Below are 13,344 nucleotides of genomic sequence, written 5' to 3' on the forward strand. Positions count from 1 at the left end.
TAGTTCCTTTCTGAGGGAGTCTGCATTACTGTTCATATCTTCTCTTAATTCCTTCAGTATATTCACTATTTCCCTTTTGAACTCCAAGTCTGTCAGACTGCAGAGGTCTGTTTCATTGTTGACTGCTTTAGGTGAGTTCTCCTGTTGGTTTAACTGGGAATGGTTTCTGAGCTTCTTCATCTTGCTTATTGTTTTCTTTTTCTTGGTGGAGGTGTACTCCCTGTGGCCAGGCAAGGTTTGCCCTGGCACTGCTGTGGAGTGTTTCCCGAGAGTTGGCAGTGTTGGCGGGTCTTTGATGGAGCAGGGGATTTTCCTGAGGGTGGGAAGGGCCAGCAGGGTCACTCTGGAGCAAAGGAGGACTTCCCATGGGCAGGCAGGACTGGCAGGTCTGCACTGTGATAGAGGCAGACTTCCCGTGGCCTGGCAGAGCTTGCTCTGGCATTTCTGGGCTGTGGAGCTCTTCGAGGGGGCAGGTGGTACTGGGTGCTGCTCCGTGGGATGCAGAACCTCCTGAGAGCATGAGCGGCTAGCTGGAACACTGGGAGACAAAGGGCACTTCCCTAGGGCAGCCAGAACTGGCAGGACCACCCTGCAATGGAGGCAGACTTCCCATGGCCGGGCAAAGCTTGCTCTGGCGTTTCTGGGCCACAGAGTTCTTCCAGGGGACATGCAGTGCTGGGCAGCTGCTCTGCAGGAGTGCAGCATCTCCTGAGTGTGGGAATGGCTATTCAGGCCGCTGGGAGACAAAGGAGCACTTCCCCAGGGCAGCCAGAACTGGTAGGACCGCCCCGCAATGGAGGCAGAATTCCCATGGCCAGGCAGACTTTGCTCTGGCATTTCTGGGCTGCAGAGCTCTTCTGGGGGCTGCTGGTGCTAGGCGCTGCTCCACGGAAGTGTAGCCTCTCCAGGGGGTGGGCAGGCCAGGCGGGGAAAGCCTGAGGTGGTCAGCTTCCCACGAGTGGTGAGGCCTGCCCTCCAGGATGGCAGGTGGCCTCAGGTCAGGTGCGTGCAGGGTAGGGGAGGGAGGATGCACTGGGTAGCACTGCTCTCTGCTAGCTGGTGGGCAAGCATGCTCGCTGGTGTGCAAGGAGTATTCTATGGCTGCCCGACCCTGCTCCTCTCCCCTCCCCAACCCTGGAGCCTTGTCTCTCCTGTGGGTCCAGCTCTTCTCCCAGGTTCCCTCTGTTGTGGCTTCCCACTCCCCAGCCCTTAGTGTATTGCTCCCTCCAACCACGATGCACTACTTCCTAGTCCCCCAGGCTGTCTCCACACTGCCAATCCGACCAACCACTTCCTAGTCCCCCAGGCTGTTTCTGCACTGCCAACCCCAGCCTGCTCCCAGGGACTAACCTCCGAAGCTGTGGTCTTGATGCCCAGCCCCCACCTGAGTGTCTTGGTTTTTGGTGACTGTGCCAGTATCTCAGATGATCTGTTTGGCTCTCACTCTGTTTTTCAGATCTCAGACCTACTGCTGTGCTCTCCTTGGCGTCTGGAGATCCCTCCAACTCAGTTGATCTTTCCGTCTATTAGGTGACTTTCCAGGGTGTGGGTTCCCTTTCTCCTTCACAGATCCCTTTCAGAGCACCCGTCTGGTCCCAATTCCCCTTCCCTCACTCTCCTCTTTTCTCTTGTTTTATCCAGTTATGTCAAGAGATTTTTGCCATTATTGGAGGTTTAAGTTCTTCTGCCAGCATTTAGTTGCTGTTCCATGTGAGTCTTTTAACATGTAGATGTGTTTTTTTGTGTGTATTTGTGGGAGAGGGCAAGCCTGTCCCCCTACTCTTCCACCATCCTGCCTTCCTCCTTGGTTAATTTTTGTCAAGGAGAATTGAGTGGCTATTTCTTCCTAATGCCTGTGAATGCATTCAAAAGAGGCAAGGAGGGAGTAGAAATGATGCAGCTTAATGCTGAAATAATTTTCTTAGGGTGCCACTGTTAAGCATTGGTAAGACAATTTGATCCATAAAAATGGCATTAGGAAATTTGAAGTTTGATCATTGGATACGAAATCTTATCTCAGCTATCATTAAAATATTCAAAATATATTAGCTGACCAACTTTATAATTATTTCATAGTCGGATTAGAATGTCAACCTACTAATGTCATCAGTAAGAAGGAGCCCACCTAAATAGCTGGGCATTCAACTGCTGTGGTAGTTGAATAGGTGAATCCAGATTTCAAAATGCTTACTCTAACCTGCCTGGAACAAAATTTCATTGCTTTCATATAGATTAGAAGTCAGCCAACATTTTACATAAGTGGTCAAATACTAAATAGTTTAAGCTTGCAGAGCATAAAGTCTCTGTTGCAAATATTCAACTCTGATACTGACCCACCAAAGCAGCCTCAGCCAATATGTAAACAAGTGGGCACAGCCATGTTCCAATAAAACTTTATTTATAAAAACAGATGGCCAGGAGCTAGAGTTTGCCAACCCCTGATCTGGACCTGTTGGGTTTTGTTGTTCTGTGATTATCTAGGAGTTATTATGCCAAAATGCTAAATAGATTGTGTTTTTGCAGCCATTTGTTTTGGTACCAAAATTCATTTATTATATTTCCTTGTCAAATCATAGCCTTATAGTTAAATGATCTTTACTCTTTTTTCCCCCCAGTATTTCTTTCCCACAAATATTTGATTTATTGAACAACTGCTAAGTAACAAGCAAAATATTAGGCACTGGAGAAACAACTTAGAGACCCAGGGTAACTTCTGAGAGACAATAGCATGTGAAGGGTGACTTTTATAAACAGAATACACTGGAATGTTATGCAGCAAACATGGACATTTGCAACAGGAGAGTGGGGCTTCAGAAGGAGTTTCTGTAGACAGAATAACTTCCCCCCAAAGATGTCTAGGTCCTATCCCCAGAACCTGTGAAGATCTTTGCACATGTGTTAAATTAAGGATCTTGAGCTGAGGAGATGATCCTGAATTGCCTAGGTGGACCCTGTGGAATCAGAGAGGTCCTAATAAGAAGCAGGAGTGTGGAGAGTGGGAGATAATTGGAAGGGGGTTGTGGCAGAAGCAGAGATCAGGCGTTTGGGGGCGGGGCCACGAGTCAAGAAATGCAGGCAGCCTCTGGAAGATGGAGAAAGCAAGGGACTGGAATTCTCTTCTACAGCCTCCAGAAGGAACAGCGTCCTGCTGACACCTTGGATTTTAGGACTTGTGACCTCCATAACTGTAAGGTAGTAAGTTTGGGTTGTCTTAAGTTGCTCCACCATGTGGTAATTTGTTATAGGAAACCAATCTGAGGGAAGAGTTAATTCCTTAGAGGCCCTGAGCCTGTAAAAAGGATCCTGGGGAGGTGTTTCCTCAACTGGGTTTCGAAAGATAAGTTAGTATTCTGGAAGCTGGAGAGAGGGTTGGGAAAGGAAAGGCCATTCCAGGCTGAAAGAGCCATGCAGGAACAGACTTGGAGACACAAGAAAGCTTGATGCCCTTGGACAGTTTTGAGAACTTGGCTAATTGACTTGCTCATTCCTCATGGAGGTTCTGTTCACGCAGGGCCGGGGAGAGAGAGAAAGAGGTGAAACGTGTATGCAGCAGAAGGGGATACGTATGGAAGTCATTGTGGTGGTAAAGTCTTGTATGCCTCAGAGTCCTCAAGGTCATGACTGGAAGTGCGGACTAACTCAGAATGTCTGCTCACTGTCAGTGAAATTTTGTAGCTAAAGGCTGCCACTGTGTCCCTGTTTTTCCATCTTTCTGTCTTACAAGTGTCCCTTGCAGCTGCAGGGATGGGGCAAAAGGTTGCAAAAAAAACAAATGTATTCCAATGTTAGTGTATTTAATAAACTCTTTGGGACCAGAAAATAAAGTCTGAGAGCCCACCCTAAAAGAAAAGATAGGCAGATGCACAGCAAAGACTCGAACAGCTGATATGATGCTATTACTCAAAGCAGATCGCTCCCCCTTAAGCAGAAAAGGCCAAAGGAGTTGGTGTTTTTAATGGAGCACATGATCAAGTATTTACTAAAAATAACCATGTACCTTACACTATGCTCATATATGAGATATATCCTATCCCACCAAAAAAGAAAAAAAATAAATAATAACGGTAATCTTGAGTTTTGGTTGTGTGCGTAGAGATGAGTTTGTTTTCAGAGAGTCTCTGATCTTTGGTTGTTTCTGTCATAAAAAGCCTGTTAAAAGTCTAATGGATCATTCGAGAGATATCTTTGCTCTAATTATCCTATTTAGGGAATGAAAGTTGATTTGATCTTTTGCATTTCAAACCAGGGACCTTGTGGCAGCAGAAAACTTTTCAAAGGGGAGTATCTCTGATGTAGGCAGATAGCATCAAAATAGAAGGATGAAGAAAAAGATCATGTTTTAGTGTTTAGCTTGAACATACACTCACTTCTCCTTCTATAAAGGCATTTTGCTTCCTGAGGTTTATTCCAGGGTGCGGTATTTGAGTGTAAATTACTGGGAGGTGAGAATCATATCTATTCTTTATTGTCTCTTCCACAATTTCTAAGACAGTATCTTACACACTCCAGTGTTTAGGAATGTGAAGAGGAAGAAATGAATTAAGAATAAAGGTAGACTTACAGCAATATGGATACAACTAGAGATTCTCATACTAAGTGAAGTAAGTTAGAAAGAGAAAGACAAATGCCGTAAGATATGACTTCTATGTGGGATCTAAAATGTGCCAAAAATGAACCTATATATCTACAAAACAGAAATAGACTCACAGAGGGAATAGACTTGCTGTTGCCAAGGGGGAGCAGGAAGGGAATGGGGTAGACTGGGAGTTTGGGGTTAGCAGATACAAACTATTACATTTAGAGTAGATAAGCACTGAGGTCTTGCTGTATTACAGCACAGGGAACTATATCCAGTCTCTTGGGATAGACTGTGATGGAAGATAATGTAAGAAAGGGAATGCGTATGTATATATGCATGACTGAGTCACTTTGCTGTACAGCAGGAATCATAACATTGTAAATCAACTACACTTCAGTAAAATTTTTCTTTAAATTAAGAAAAGAGAATAAAGGTAGACTTGGAATGTAGAAAAGAATGGAAACAATTATGGCATCCTGGCTTTATTACTTACTGCCATATTTTCCTATCTTTTCCAGTTCTCTTGTTGAAGTGGGTTGCTTTCTTCCACTTGATAACATCCCTGTCATAAGACTAGCATCCTCTTTTCTAGGGCCTGGTGGGAAAAAAAGATCCAGCAGGTTCACACCAGGTGCAGAAGGCTTTAAATAAGAATTCGACTTAACCGTGGCCAACTATTGAAATTCTGATCTCTTTCTCCATCCGTGTCTGTATTGTATGGGAGGATATCAAATTGCTGAACTGGTAATAAGATTCAGTCATTCTGATAAATATAAATTATTTATCACTTACTTCCCATTTTATGGCCTTGGTGGTATTTAGAATTATATTACTTGGCATCATAATGCTCCCTTTTCCACTTCTCACTGTGTTGAGCCCCTCCACTAATGGGACAAGTTGGCAAATGCAGCATAAGAGTGACAGGCTTTGGAACAGAGAGGTGACATGATTGGATAATTGAATCCCAGGCACTTACTGCATAGGAGCCTTTAGGAAGGAGAGAATCACACTAGCTCTTTGTCCCCTTCAAGGATATCTGCAAAGGGACATTCGTCTTCTATGACTGAGGTCTTGGTTTGATTGGTTGGCCAGGACGCAGCACCCTTCTTCACGAGTGGAGCTCTGAGCATGAGCTATGTGGGTTGTTAGTCTCCCATAGCAGCTTGATAAGGAGCCCTTGGGTAGGTCAAATCAGAGCCTGTTTGGGAAGGGGGTTCCCTGGAGGATAGCTGAGCATCTAATTCCAGGGAGAGAAATAGGAGTGCACTAGAAGACTGGCAATCAATGTATCGTGGCTTGCTGAGGTTATTAACTCAAACACCTTCACTGTTGACCTCCAGTGCCCAACAGCTCTATTCCTGAAGGTGAACAAAATTGAGCAGAAACCAGAAAAAAAAGAAAGTAGGGGGTTTATCTGATGATATGAGTTTCTCAGAGCTGAAGTCATTCACTGCCAATAGCATTCAATGCCAAGATGCCTGTGGGTCATGAAGAGAGACTCTATCTTAGCAGATACCTATGTAAACTCAAGCAGTATTGGAATTGGGATTTGAAATCGTGTTCAGAGTCCTTCTAAAGCAAGGCAGGGTTCAAGAGGATCCCTAAGCCACAGTTGGGCAGCTGGTGATTCAAGTGGACAGTATGGTCTTGGGATTGTGAAAGATGTACATATGGATAGAACCAAGAATACATGAATTTGAAAAGGAGGCTTCTGGCCAAAAGACAAGAAAAATGAAATAATCAATATGTCAAGGGGAACTTGTTTGCAGTGATGGATGTAACATCTGGTAAGCGGTGACCTCCTGTGAAGAAGTCAATATTGATAGAGTCAGATGGTCATGTGGGGATGTTTATAAGGGGGGTAGGGGCAGCACATGTGCCCTTTCTAAATGAATAGACTGCAATGCCTCAGAGAAGCCAGGTGAATCTTCATATGGGATAGATCTCATTGGTAAGCAATCTCGGGATTTATTTAGACTGCAAAGTAGTCATTCAAGGAAGTCCTTCTTGGCGTAGTTATATTTGCTTTTCACTCCCTACAGTCCTTTTTACTTTATTTTGTATTCTCTTGGCAGGAGGAAATCACCAAACCACCTCTTGTAAATATCTCTTAATAGAATATAAACTCTCTGAGGGTGGGGGTTAGGGTGGAATTTCTTTCTTGCTGTATCCCTGTTTCCTGGAAGAGGATCTGACATTTAGTCTGTGCTCCATACGTATTTGCTGAAGGTCCATATCCCCCTGCCCCACCTTTTTTCTTTCTGCTCCTTGTTGCTTTCTGCTCACTCTCATAGCTTCCACTAGAAGCCAAAACCCTGAACTAAGATAAAGTCGATGATAGAAACCTTTCTATGGAGTTGAAAGCACCTCAGAGTTATCCACTCTCTTTTCCAAACAATGTCAGGAGAGAGAAACCATTTTGCCTCAGTGCTGGCTGAGTCATTGTTTGGTCTGTGCTTGATTCCCTTCACAAGGCGGGGGGCTCACTTCCATTCTGGAGTCTCCATTGTATCTTTTGGGAGCCATTTAACTCTTTCGTTGTATTTTCCTACAGTTAATGTAATATGCTGTCTTACAACTGTCACATACTCACGATTTTACACAGCGCTAACAGAGGAAGTCTATAGACAATTTATTATTTGAAAAAAAAGACAAGCTGTTTCCCCACCTCAAGCTCTCACATGGAATATATGGTAGTTTCTAGGCTCCTCACTATCCTAGCAATCTCCTTTTGACTGCATGGTAATTTGAGGATTTCTCCTCCTAAAGTGTTATGCCCAGAAATGAATCTGTTCCAAAAAACATAGTTTGACCAGCACAGAATAGAGTAGAGCTATTCTCAGCCAAAAACTAAAAAAATATGCACATCTAAGAGTAGCAATAACAGCATTAAACTAACAGCCCTTTACTCGTGACTCCAATAAAACTTCTATCAATAATACCCTCCTGAGACAGTCCTGGTTTTCTTTTCTTTTCCCTCATGCTTATATCAGTTCCATGATGGTATTTGTTTTTGGTGCTCATTCCAACCTGTTGGGATTGTTTTGTAACTTGATCATTATTCTTTTCCAGGCATTTATTCCCTCCATATTTTGCATCATCTGCGTATGTGTAAGTGTGCTTCCTAGGTTTCCATTTATTATTGATTACAGGATTGAGCAGGACAAAGCCAGAGAGCAAGCATTTTGTCCGTCCGCTAGAAACTTTGTTTCAGGCTGTTGTGGCTGTTAATCTACCTTCTTTACAAAGTTTTATCCCTCTGGGTAGTAGATCTATATTTCAGTGAACATTAAACCATCTTCTCCACAAGTATGTGGAGAGATGCCTAATCTTGCTCATAGCGTGGTATATGTCTGAATGGCATGCTCTTTATCTACAATTGAAGTAGACCCATCAGGAAAAAAAAAAAAAATGTAAGGTGTTCCTGTTGTGGCTCCGCAGGTTAAGAAACCACCTAGTATCCATGAGGACATGGATTTGATCCCTGGCTTTACTTGGAGAGAGAGAGGAAAGAAAGAAAGAAGGAAGGAAGGGAAAAGAAAGAAAGAAAATGTACAAGCCCCTCCTCGCCTCTTAGTTTGTAAAACAAGGGTTGTGCTGTGAGTAGAATATTGGTCTTCCTCTGAGCCAGGCAGGAACGTACACGGAATCCTGAAAAATATCTAATCAGTTGTTATTTCAGGTTTAATCTGTAAGCAAGTGTTCTTAAACTAACTGGAATTAAAAACCACCTAGGCTTGGGGAGCCTATTAAAAAATTAGAATCCTGGACTCTAGCTCCAGAGGTCCTGGTTTAGAGGGCTAGGCTAGGATAAGGAAGGTTGTGTTTTCATTGAGGTTCCTTAGAAGGTTCTGATGCAGATGGTGACAGACCACATGTGGGCTGACAGTGACATGCTGAGTCCAAGGAGAGATTCTTGGCATCTGTTCTTTAACTCCCCATTTCCTGTATGACGAGCCCCTCCCCCTAGAAACCTGGAAATCATTTGCTTGAGACGATGCATTATCTTAAGGCCGAACTTCCTAATATGCCCAAATATTACATATTTAATATTAATGTTGAAGCTTAACTTCCTAATGTTGCCTAATTTCCTAATATTGAAGCCTAACTTCAACAAAGGTTGAAGCCTAACTTCCTAATATACCCAAATATTGCATATTTAATACCAACGTGGAACCCAAATGTGTCATTAGAGTTTGGTTTTGGCATCCCATCAGGCTTGGCATGACATATTTTAGGATGAGTTAAACTTTATATAACCTGTATACCATTATGTGGTAGCTTTCTCTGCATTGAGTTAATACCAGATCTAAGCATTTGGCCTATGAGTTTGATGACAATGATACCATTTATTAGAGAGTTGCTCTGGGCCAGTTACCTTATGTTAATTGTCCTATTTAGTTGTCATGCAAGGGTGGATCCAGGATTTGTGGGGCCTGATGTTTACACAAGTTGAGAAGTTCTGTTTAAGAAATAGAATAAAAACTGGAAATACAGCGGGGTTCTTGTTGTGGTTCAGCAGGGAACACAGTGTCTGTGAGGATGTGGTTTCAATCCCTGGCCTCACTCAGTGGGTTAAGGATCCAGCATTGGCACAAGCTGTGATGAGGTCACAGTTGCAGCTTGGATGTGGTGTTGCTATGGATGTGGCGTAGGCCTCAGCTGCAGCTCCAATTCAACCCCAAGCCCAGGAACTCCCAGATGCCACAGGTGCAGCCATAGGAAGAAACGTAGAAATAAAACATTAGGTAGAGGGCCTTGAAGATGCCCATAATAGTGAGCAGTCCTGGAGGTTCATCTTCATGAGCTCCACTGCAAATCTCCTGGGGACACTTAGAGATAAATGAGTATCGCCCATGGCAGAATTGAAGAAAATTGAGACTTAATAGGTTTGAACACCATGCCAGGGATCACACAGCCAAATATGGTAGAATTGGAATTGGAACCCAGCTCTGCATCAATCCAAAGGTTACACTCCCTTAAGTAACAAGGGAAATGAAAATGAAAAGCACCCATGAAAATGAAAAGCACCCATGGCTCCCAGGGGCTCTTGGTTTGGGTGACATATTTTTTTAGGATGTCCTGCACACCTTGAATTGAGGACAAAGAAGAATGAGCACAATTGAAATGAGAAAGTTGACGTGGAAGAGAGAGAGAACTGTGATAAGTTTTACAGATGGGTGTGATCTGCCTCAGTCCCTCTGATAAATTCCCAAGAGTCACCAAACATGGGTCTAAGGATTTATTAAATCTATAGTTTTTTTTTTTTTTTTGCATTATGTCTTCTTGAAATAGCAAGTAGAATGAAAATGGATTTTTTTTAAATTTAAGGGTATTTAACCTTAAAAATCATTTTAATATTTTTAAAGTTTTATTGAAGTATAGTTGACTCACAATGTTGTGATAGTTTCTGCTGTATAACGAAGTGATTCAGTTATACATATACACATATCTGTTTTTTTTCATATTCTTTTCCCATATAGGTTCTTACAGAATATTGGATGGAGTTGCTTGTTCTCTACAGCAGGTCCCTGTTCCATATAGAAGAGGGTGCATATGCCAATCCTAAACCTCCAATCCACCCCCCACCCCCACCACAACATAAAGTCTTGAGAAAAAGATGGTCAGTAAATGGGAAAAATGGGTAACTTATTTTTGGAGAAACTCTTACATGCCAAGTATGTAACCCACACCATGAATCCATAGGATAAACTCACAAATTTCAATTTCTTCAATGATTGAAGAAACTGAGACTCATATTGATAGGTTAAATCTTTGCTACAATCACAGTGAAGAAGAGGCTGCTATTTGTTTTAAATGGCAGCAGTTTAAAATAAACTTTCTACAAAATACTGTGTCAAATCCACATTTATCTGAACACAATTTAATATCAGATAGTGGTTTCGTGGGGAAAAGAAAGGTGAATTTTATTTTCACAGATAAGAAATATGATTTTATCCTATATGGTTTAGCATTCTGGAAATTCTTTAATTGCAGTCTATTTAAAGGGTTAGTTAAAAAGAGTTTGAAGGACCTATTAACACTTGGTACAAAAATGTGACAGAAAAGTAAGAGAATAGACAATTCCAGCATCTAATTGTGAAACCATCCTGTGTTTGGGTTCAGTGCGATTTTCAGCAAGCTCATTAAAGTCGTGTAAGGGACCATCTTTCTACCCAGGACTGATTATAGGCAGGCCCCCTGAGAAGCAATCTGACTGCTAGCCCACATCTTTGCTGTCATATGGGGCTAGATGTCAACCTCTGACCTTCCAAAGGTGGGAACTTTCCACAAGGGCTTAGAAAATACTTCTCTCCCTTGATTATCTATCTGGAACTGTTCCTAGATTGTTGTCAACACTAAAGGAAACTAAGGGTTGTGAATGCATATGCTTTGGAGGCCTTTGAAGGTACAGAGGAATAAGAAAAAGTATTAAGTGTCTTGCAAGAGGTAATCACAAGAATGTATACATTCACTTCTACCTGGAACAGTTTTATCCCAGCTTTGTGCCATGTGAACTTGCCAGCTTCACACAAGGGTAGGAAACTAGATTTTCAGTCTTATTTGGCCCATTGGGCATTTGTGACACTATAGAAGTTATGCAATATTGGTGTGTATCCTCTTTTATATTTCTCTCCTCATCTGTATTTTAATGGCTTAATTCTTTTCAGAGGATGTCTTAAAAGACACAAATCTAGTTGAAGGCAATATAGCAGAATTTTTTTTTTCTTTTTAGGGCCAAACCTGTGGCATATGGAAATTCCCTGGCTAGAGGTTGAATTGGAGCTACAGCTGCTGGCCTACACCACAGCCACAGCAACACAGAATCTCAGCCACATCTGTGACCCACACCACAGCTCATGGCAGCACACGATCCTTTAACCCACTAAGTAAGGCCAGGGATTGAACCCACATCCTCACGGATACTAGTCAGGTTCGTTACCACTGAGCCATGATGGGAACTTCCAGAAAAGAAATCTTTAAATTAGATAATTATCATTACAATAGCTTATTTATAGTTATAATCGTTCCTTTAATTGTTATAGTCTCTAAAAAGGGAACCCCCTACACTGTTGATGGGAATGTAAATTGGTACAACCACTATGGAAACCAGTATGGAAACCAGTATGGAAACCACCATATCCTGGCCATCTATCTGGACAAAACTGTAGTTCAAAAAGATACATGCACCCTCATAGCAGCACTATTCACAATAGCCAAGGCATGGAAACAGCCTAAATGGTCTTTGACAGGAGATACACACACACACACACACACACACACACACACACACACACACACACACACACACACACACACAAATGGAATATTACTCAGTCAAAAAAAGAACGAAATAATGCCATTCGCAGTAACAGGGATGCAACTAGAGATTCTTATACTGTGAAGTAAGTCAGACAGAGAAAGACAAATACCATATAAAAATTTATATGTGGAATCTAAAAGATGGCACAGATGAACCTGACTACAAAACAGAAACAGATTCACACAGATACAGAGAGCAAACTTGTGGTTGCCAAGGGGGAGTGGGGAGACAGTGGGATGGACTGAGAGTTTGGAGTTAGTAGATGCAAACTAGTACATTTAGAAGGGATGAGTAACAAGGTCCTACTGTATAGCACAGGGAGCTCTAACCAGTCTCCTGGGATAGACCATGATGAAAAAGAATATAAAAAAGGAATGAAACCAGTCCGTTTGCTGTACTGCAGAAATTGTCACAACATTGTAAATTAACTATACTTTAATAAAAAATTAAAAAATAAAATAGTTATATTCTCTCCTAAAGAATTATAAACTCTTAACAGTTTATCATTATAGGCTCCCATGACTTCCTCTTAACATTTTCATGGGATCATGTTTCCTGCATTTCCCTCCTCCTACTGAATTGCTGGTGAATTCAGCCCAGTTGTATTTCTGTAGGTATCGTTCAGTGCCTTTACCTGGGGTTGAGCAGGTCTTATTTGCAGAGAGCTGACCCAGACCCCCTGAGCAGAGGCAGCTGGGCTGCAACAGAACTTGGCATGTTTTCCCCACTCATTTTCCAACCATATGCTTGATTCCACAATCTGGCGCTGGCCCTGTGTGTATGTGAGTGTGTATGCGTTCGCGCGCGTGTGCCCATACATGCATGCAGGAACAGCCTCATCGGTGGATAGCAGCTTACTCCAGGGAGGCAGCCCTTCTGAGATAATCAGATATGCTTCCTCCATGGTGCTGTGGATTTTACTTTGCCCCTCTATAGGATGAGAGCTTCTGATGATTGCCATGGTGATCAATTTGTCCCCTGAGAACCAGCCAGAGACCATCAAACTGATTCTATGCAGGCCATTAGGTAATGCTGAGAATCTTGGAGAGAATTGCATTTTTGTATGAAAGGAATCCCTGTGGACACCCGGCACTGGCTTTAATTGGACTGTCTAGTTAACACTGACTGAGAGGGGACAAAGGGTCTGCGGAAATAGTCACAGAAGTGACTTGACGGATGGTTTTGTCCTACTCTGCTGCGTTGTCCTTTTTCTGCCTTTTTAGATATTTAGCAGGAAGGAGGTGAATCTTGGTGTTTTAGGCCAAAAGCTGGAGGCTCTTTGCAAAAGTAATGGATTTGCAGATAACGAATAGTTGGGGCATTTTTAGAGTACAGCGTGTATTTAGGGCTTCATTGACAGGACACCTGAAAAGTAATTGTTGCTTCTTAGAGACCAATTACTGGACATCAGCCCAGCTGGAAAGCACATTGTCTCCCTCCT

General features: G+C 42.5%; 1 protein-coding gene across 31 annotated transcripts in view; it reads left to right on the forward strand.

Annotated features, from left to right (window-relative positions):
• The window catches only part of RSU1 (Ras suppressor protein 1), an 883,461-nt gene that overhangs the window by 400,517 nt on the left and 469,600 nt on the right, over window positions 1–13,344 (forward strand). Inside the window, exons 14-15 of one of the 31 annotated variants that reach the window (XR_014817925.1) lie at window positions 1,457–1,530; window positions 1,642–1,710. The exons of 27 other annotated variants lie outside the window; for them this stretch is intronic. The gene's annotated coding sequence lies outside the window, so the exon portion shown is untranslated. Of the gene's footprint in view, window positions 1–1,456; window positions 4,057–7,651; window positions 7,691–10,062; window positions 10,203–13,344 lie in introns of those variants that run through there. 3 more of the 31 variants (XR_014817902.1, XR_014817915.1, XR_014817913.1) reach the window with 3 other exon arrangements.

The sequence above is a fragment of the Sus scrofa genome, chromosome 10, assembly GCF_054392235.1.
Source record: "Sus scrofa isolate SSC_HxYL_T2T_F1_AM1 chromosome 10, Sscrofa_HxYL_maternal_Yorkshire_Landrace_v2.0, whole genome shotgun sequence".
Classification (NCBI taxonomy): domain Eukaryota; kingdom Metazoa; phylum Chordata; class Mammalia; order Artiodactyla; family Suidae; genus Sus; species Sus scrofa.